The sequence below is a fragment of the Rhinolophus sinicus genome, chromosome 15 (genome assembly GCF_057876585.1).
Source record: "Rhinolophus sinicus isolate RSI-liver-muscle chromosome 15, RSI-T2T, whole genome shotgun sequence".
Classification (NCBI taxonomy): Eukaryota; Metazoa; Chordata; class Mammalia; order Chiroptera; family Rhinolophidae; genus Rhinolophus; species Rhinolophus sinicus.
In genome coordinates this window covers 78,702,895-78,708,894 of record NC_142515.1, presented here as the reverse complement: position 1 = coordinate 78,708,894, position 6,000 = coordinate 78,702,895, and the positions used below count along the sequence as shown (strand labels likewise).

The 6,000-nt window shown below is 44.0% G+C and overlaps 1 pseudogene; it reads left to right on the top strand.

Annotated features, from left to right (window-relative positions):
* Positions 1-972: 972 nt before the first annotated feature.
* LOC109436686 (olfactory receptor 7D4-like) lies at positions 973-1,894 on the top strand (annotated as a pseudogene).
* Positions 1,895-6,000: the final 4,106 nt, after the last annotated feature.

Genomic DNA, 6,000 nt, shown 5'->3' with positions numbered 1-6,000 from the left:
ATGATGCAGAGACCTACTATTCAAACAGAAACTAAGGCTTTTTTTAACGAAGTGAAATAAAATGTAGAAGGCTCTCATTCTTTATATATTCAATTGAAAAGCCTTCATGATCAATGGTGTCTTTGTTCCTGGTTAAAGGGTTTTATGATGGGAATTGCTTCTATTATTCCCTGAAAATGTCTTCTAATCCTTCCTTCATGAAACACGCTATTTATAAAGCACCTATTATGTACCAGGTACTGTGCTAAGTGCTTGGGATATAAAATGAAAAAGAAATAGAAAAGACATAGTTCTTGCAACTTAAAGTCATTTAAAGAACAACACAAACATGCAGGGCACAACTAGATTGTACGGGGTGGGGTCTGATTTGGTCTTTCTGATTGAGGTGTATTATGGTACACTGATCATTATGACGATGGTAAAGAGATAAATTGGACAGTAATAGAGAAGTTACTATAATAATAAATTATCTATAAAATCCTTTCCCAATAAACTTCTGAGTTAAAATTGAAACAGAGAATGGTCTATTTCAAGATACTGGCAAAATGGCATGAGGACAAACAAAAAACGTCATTAAATTCTGCAGCTCCCAGTGATCTCTTTCTTCTCCCTATTTCCATGGGACTCAGAGAGACCACAGCTACGAGGCAGAAAGGAGATGTTCACAAGATGACTATCCTTTCACAGGAATTATACAGCCGAGGTGGACTGGCCAGGAGTCAGAGAGTGCAAAGAAGACCCCTGACTGGTCTCCTTTGGGGAGACATTCATTTTAAAGAGGTGTTCCAGGTAACAGTAGAAGAATCAGGGCAGGAAAAGAATTGCTGAAGAGATTTTCATCAACTAAAGCAAACAAAACTCAGATAAAACGTAAGACGTCATGAGTGAATGAGTTTGAAATGTATGGCACATTTCTGTTTTGCCACTATTTTTATATTATTCTTGCCTCTTGACAGGCAATTTCCATAATTTATGGAATCAGGGAACCAAAGAGCTATTTCAAAATTCATCCTTCTGGGACTTTTGGAAGACATGGACCTGCAGCCCCTCCTCTTCGGGCTCTTCCTGTCCATGTTCCTGGTCTGTGTTACAGGGAACCTGCTCATCGTCCTGGCCGTCAGCTCAGACTCCCACCTGCACACGCCCATGTACTTCTTCCTCTCCAACCTGTCCTTCACTGATATGTTTCACCTCCACCACCATCCCCAAGATGCTGGTGAACATCCAGACTCAGAGCAAAGTCATCACGTATGACGGCTGCCTCACCCAGATGTATTTCTTCATGGTTTTTGCTGGGCTAATTTGCTACTGACCGTGATGGCCGATGACCGCTTTGTGGCCATAAATACATCTGTCACCCCTGCACTACACGGTCATCATGAAACCACACCTCTGTGGTCTACTGCTTCTGCTTTCTTGGTTCATCTGCCTGACATATTCTTTATTGCAAAGTCTGATGGTTTTGAGGGTGTCCTTCTGCAAAGAGACAGAAATCCCCCACTTCTTCTGTGAACTTGCTCAGATTCTCAAGCCGGCCTGCTCCAACACTCTTGCCAACGACATCCTGCTGTATGTTGTAATTGGCCTGCTGGGTGTTATTCCCCTGACTGGGATTCTCTTTTCTTATTCTAGAATTATCTACTCCATAATGGGCATTTCATCGGCTGTGGTCAGCATAAAGTCTTTTCCACCTGTGGGTCTCACCTCTCAGTCACCTCCTTGTTCTCTGGTGTACCTCACTTCTGGAACAGCCCATCCCTCCAGAAAGAGTTCAGTAGCCTCAGTGACATACACGGTGGTAGCCCCCATGCTGAATCCCTTCATCTACAGTCTGAGGAACGGGGACATGAAGGAGGCTCTGAGACTTTTCAGCAGAGGAGCTTACTCTCGGTGAGATCACGGAAGTTAAGAACAACAGAGATCCAAAATGCTGATAATTAGTGGTCCTGGATATGTAATTGAGAGACATAGAGAAGTGCTATTCATGATATACTAGAAGACATTCCTGACCCAAACACAAACTTGAAGCAGCACACCCAAAGGCTCACCATCTACTAAAAGGGAAAACACGGCCAACCAATAACTAAACTTCTCGTGAAAATAAATTATTTCAAAGATACAGACTCCTGCAAGCATCAAGGGAGGAGAAAGCAAGTCAGGAATTGCAGCAGGGGACTAGAGAGGCCAAGAATGACAACAAATGTTTACACACCGACTCATCTTTACCTCTGTGATGTTCCAGCGAGAACACAGCACGATGCCTGCTGGACCGTGTTTTCTCCAGTCTCCCTGGGAACCATTATCTGGACTGTCTCTCACACTGACCTCCTTGGCCCCATAACATTTCACTTACTGCATCTTGCTTTGGTGGTGGCCACTGCCCTATACTGAGGACTAATTAGAAACTTCTGATCTTTGTTGATCCATATGAGCCAGATCTGAAATAAAAGTCCAAAGCAATCTACTTACCATCTTCCTTGCCTGCTTCACGCTTCACCAAATCTTCACATGCCTGGCTCCTCTCCTTCTCACAAGTTGGGCTTCAAATCTAAACCGGCAGTTCCTCAAGGAGGCCTATCCTGACCGCCACACTCCTACTCATTCCAGTTTCCATATCTGTATCTATCTACCTATAAACTAGATATATAGGTCTGTCTGTCTGTCTGTCTGTCTGTCTGTCTGTCTGTCTGTCTGTCTATCTATCTATCTATCTATCTATCTATCTATCTATCTATCTATCTAATCTATCTATCTATCGAAGGTGCCAAAAAAATGTATACACATTTTAAGAAAGGAAAAAACTGTATTAAAATTACGTTGATGGTAACCACTTTGAGCACCTCTTGTAATTGCAGAAGTCAAATGTGACTTGTATTCATCTTTTGTTATCAGTATATATTATTACAATTTTAATAGTTTTCCTTTCTTAAAATGTGTAACATTATACACACACACACACACACACACACACACACACACACATATATATGGAGAGAGAGAGAGAGAGAGAGAGAGAGAGAGAGAGAGAGAGAGAGAGAGAGAGAGAGAGAGAATTTGGGTATTTTCAGCAATTGTTCATATTCCCTTGTCTGTTAATCCTCTGCCCTTTTCCTCAAATGTTAGTCTGTGGCACCTTTTTAAAATCTTTATTAAATTTATTGGGGGGACATTGGTTAGTAAAATTACATAGGTTTCAAGTGTACAATTTTATAAAACATCATCTATGTATTGCATTGTGCGCTCAACACCCAGAGTCAGTTCTCCTTCCATCATTATATACTTGACCCCCTCTTCCCTCTTCTACCCCCCCCACCCTCTGTTAATCACTAAATTGCCTGTGTCTGTGAGTTTTTGTCTTGTTTGTTGCTTTCAGTTTTATATGCCAAACATGAGTGAAGTCCTATGGTTCTATTTCGAGGGGTATCGGAGCATAGTGGCTAAGATGGCTCTGGATTCAGATATCTTTATCGTTCACTATTGTACAATCTCGCCCAAGTTACTTCTCTGTGCTTCCATACCCTCATCCATAATAACAAGGATGAGAATACATTTCCTGAAGCGTTCTGGTGGAGGTGAAATGTCACACATAGGAGAGCTCAGAACAGTGTCTGACGTGAGCACTCAGTAACCGTTAGCCATCACACGATTCACGAGGGCCATCGGGGTCCGCGCTGATCACACAAAGGTACAAAGAGCCTGAACAGCAAGCCGAGGACTCTTCCATCCCTTTAACCCTATTAACTACAATAGCTTGCACTGTTATGGGGGTGAGGGGGGCTGCAGGGCAGTGCAGGGGAAGGATCCATGACCAGAACAGAATTGGAAAAACTGGATAGAGGGTTGATCAGGCTAGGGTTTAGACGGGGCTGAGTACAGCCCCAGAACTGTGACTCAGCACCAAGAAAGCCATGTAGGAAATGGGGCCCTTGTGCACGCCCCCCGAACAGCCCTAGGAGCACCAAATGCTGGCCAGATCTGTAGCGGTCAGGTGATACCAGAGACAGAATCGGACCAGTACGTGGCCCCAGACAAGGGCTCCCTACAGCCAGGTGATGGAGGACAAAGCATCCTTTACACTGGTTCAGCTCCATGAGGAGTCTCTTGAACTGAGAACAAAAATTTAGAGCTTTAAAAACGTGTCTTGGGTTGTCTTGAGGACTGTTGAACCCTCTTGGTGATCACTGCATTCAGACGAGGCAGATTCCAATGTTTGACCCCACTTAATTATTTATGAGGCTACTGACTGTTTCTAAGCAGTCTCAAATTCTTGATTTGTAAATAGTTGTTGGGTGATTATAGAAGTGTTGTGTCTAATATAGAGATTCTCAAAAGTAGTAGGCATGTTTATGAACACTGCATATGTATTTGTTTCCCTTCTTGTGCCCAAAAGAGATAGATCTATTGGCAGGATGCTATACCCTGGAAAGGTGTGCCCCGGCTGCATTCTTCTCCAGCAGATGTCTGAGGGTGAGATACCAAATAACTGCTCCTGGAAAAGTCACTTTATTCAGTGCAATAGTCTTACGACCAACCGTTCTATGGAACCCTTGGCTCTGGTGACCTGGGCAGATTAGATGAAGCCAAGAGAATAGGACCAGCCTCGTGAGCCTGGAGCACTGATTGTCCTCCATCCTGCAATTAATTCCTGGTATAGAAAACTATTAATCTACCACACGGTTGTTCAACCTGGGTACTGTTGCCATTTACAGCCAGGTAATTCTTTGTGGCGGGGTTGTCCTATGCATTGCAGGTCATTCAGCAGCATCTGTGACCTTAGACACTAGATACCAGGAGTTTCCTCGACTTTCATGCCCCAATCATTAACACTAAAAAAATGTCTGCAGGGCCAGCCCGGTGGCTCAGGCGGTTAGAGCTCCGTGCTCCTAACTCCAAAGGCTGCCAGTTCGATTCCCACATGGGCCAGTGGGCTCTCAACCACAAGGTTGCCAGTTCAATTCCTTGAGTCCCTCAAGGGATGGTGGGCTCTGCCCCCTGCAACTAAGATGGAACACGGCACCTTGAACTGAGCTGCCTCCCGGATGGCTCAGTTGTTGGTTGGAGTGCGGGCTCTCAACCACAAGGTTGCCAGTTCAATTCCTCGACTCCCGCAAGGGATGGTGGGCAGCGCCCCCTGCAACTAAAATTGAACACGGCACCTTGAGCTGAGCTGCCGCTGAGCTCCCGGATGGCTCAGTTGGTTGGAGTGTGTCCTCTCAACCACAAGGTTGCCGGTTCGACTCCCACAAGGGATGGTGGGCTGTGCCCCCTGCAACTAGCAACGGCAACTGGACCTGGAGCTGAGCTGTGCCCTCCACAACTAAGACTGAAAGAACAACAACTTGAAGCTGAACAGAACCCTCCACAACTAAGACTGAAAGGACAACAACTTGACTTGGAGAAAAGTCCTGGAAGTGCCCACTGTTCCCCAATAAAGTCCTGTTCCCCTTCCCCAATAAAAAAAAAAAAAGAAAAAAGAAAAAAATCTTAAAGAAAAAAAAGAAAATGTCTGCAGACATTGCCAAATGACCCTAAGGGATAAATCACTCTTAGATGGGAACCACTGATATACCATGACCCAGAAGAATAAAGAAAAGGAAAATTTAGGGAAAATGAAGTGAGGGGAAGACCCTGGTTTTCCTAAGGCCCAGAACTGAATAGACCTAACATACTGGCCTCTTGTCAAGAGTTCTTACATGGAGGAGGCCTTGGGTGTGGAATAGAAGAAACACCAATGCCATTTGTTGAACAAACAGAAGAACAAATTTTAATGACCTCAGAATTCCCCAGGACAAGAACCTTGCTTGTTCATTGGTTGCCTGGAAATGGTCAGGATTATAAAGGCAAATGAGAAAAACGTTTTGGGGTTCACCACCTTGATTGTGGTGATGGCTTCACAAGTGTACACATAGGTCAAAATTTGTCACGTTGCATATTTTAAGAATGTAGTATATGCAATTTTATCTGTATAAAGCTGCTCCCTCTCATTTGGACACTTGCAAT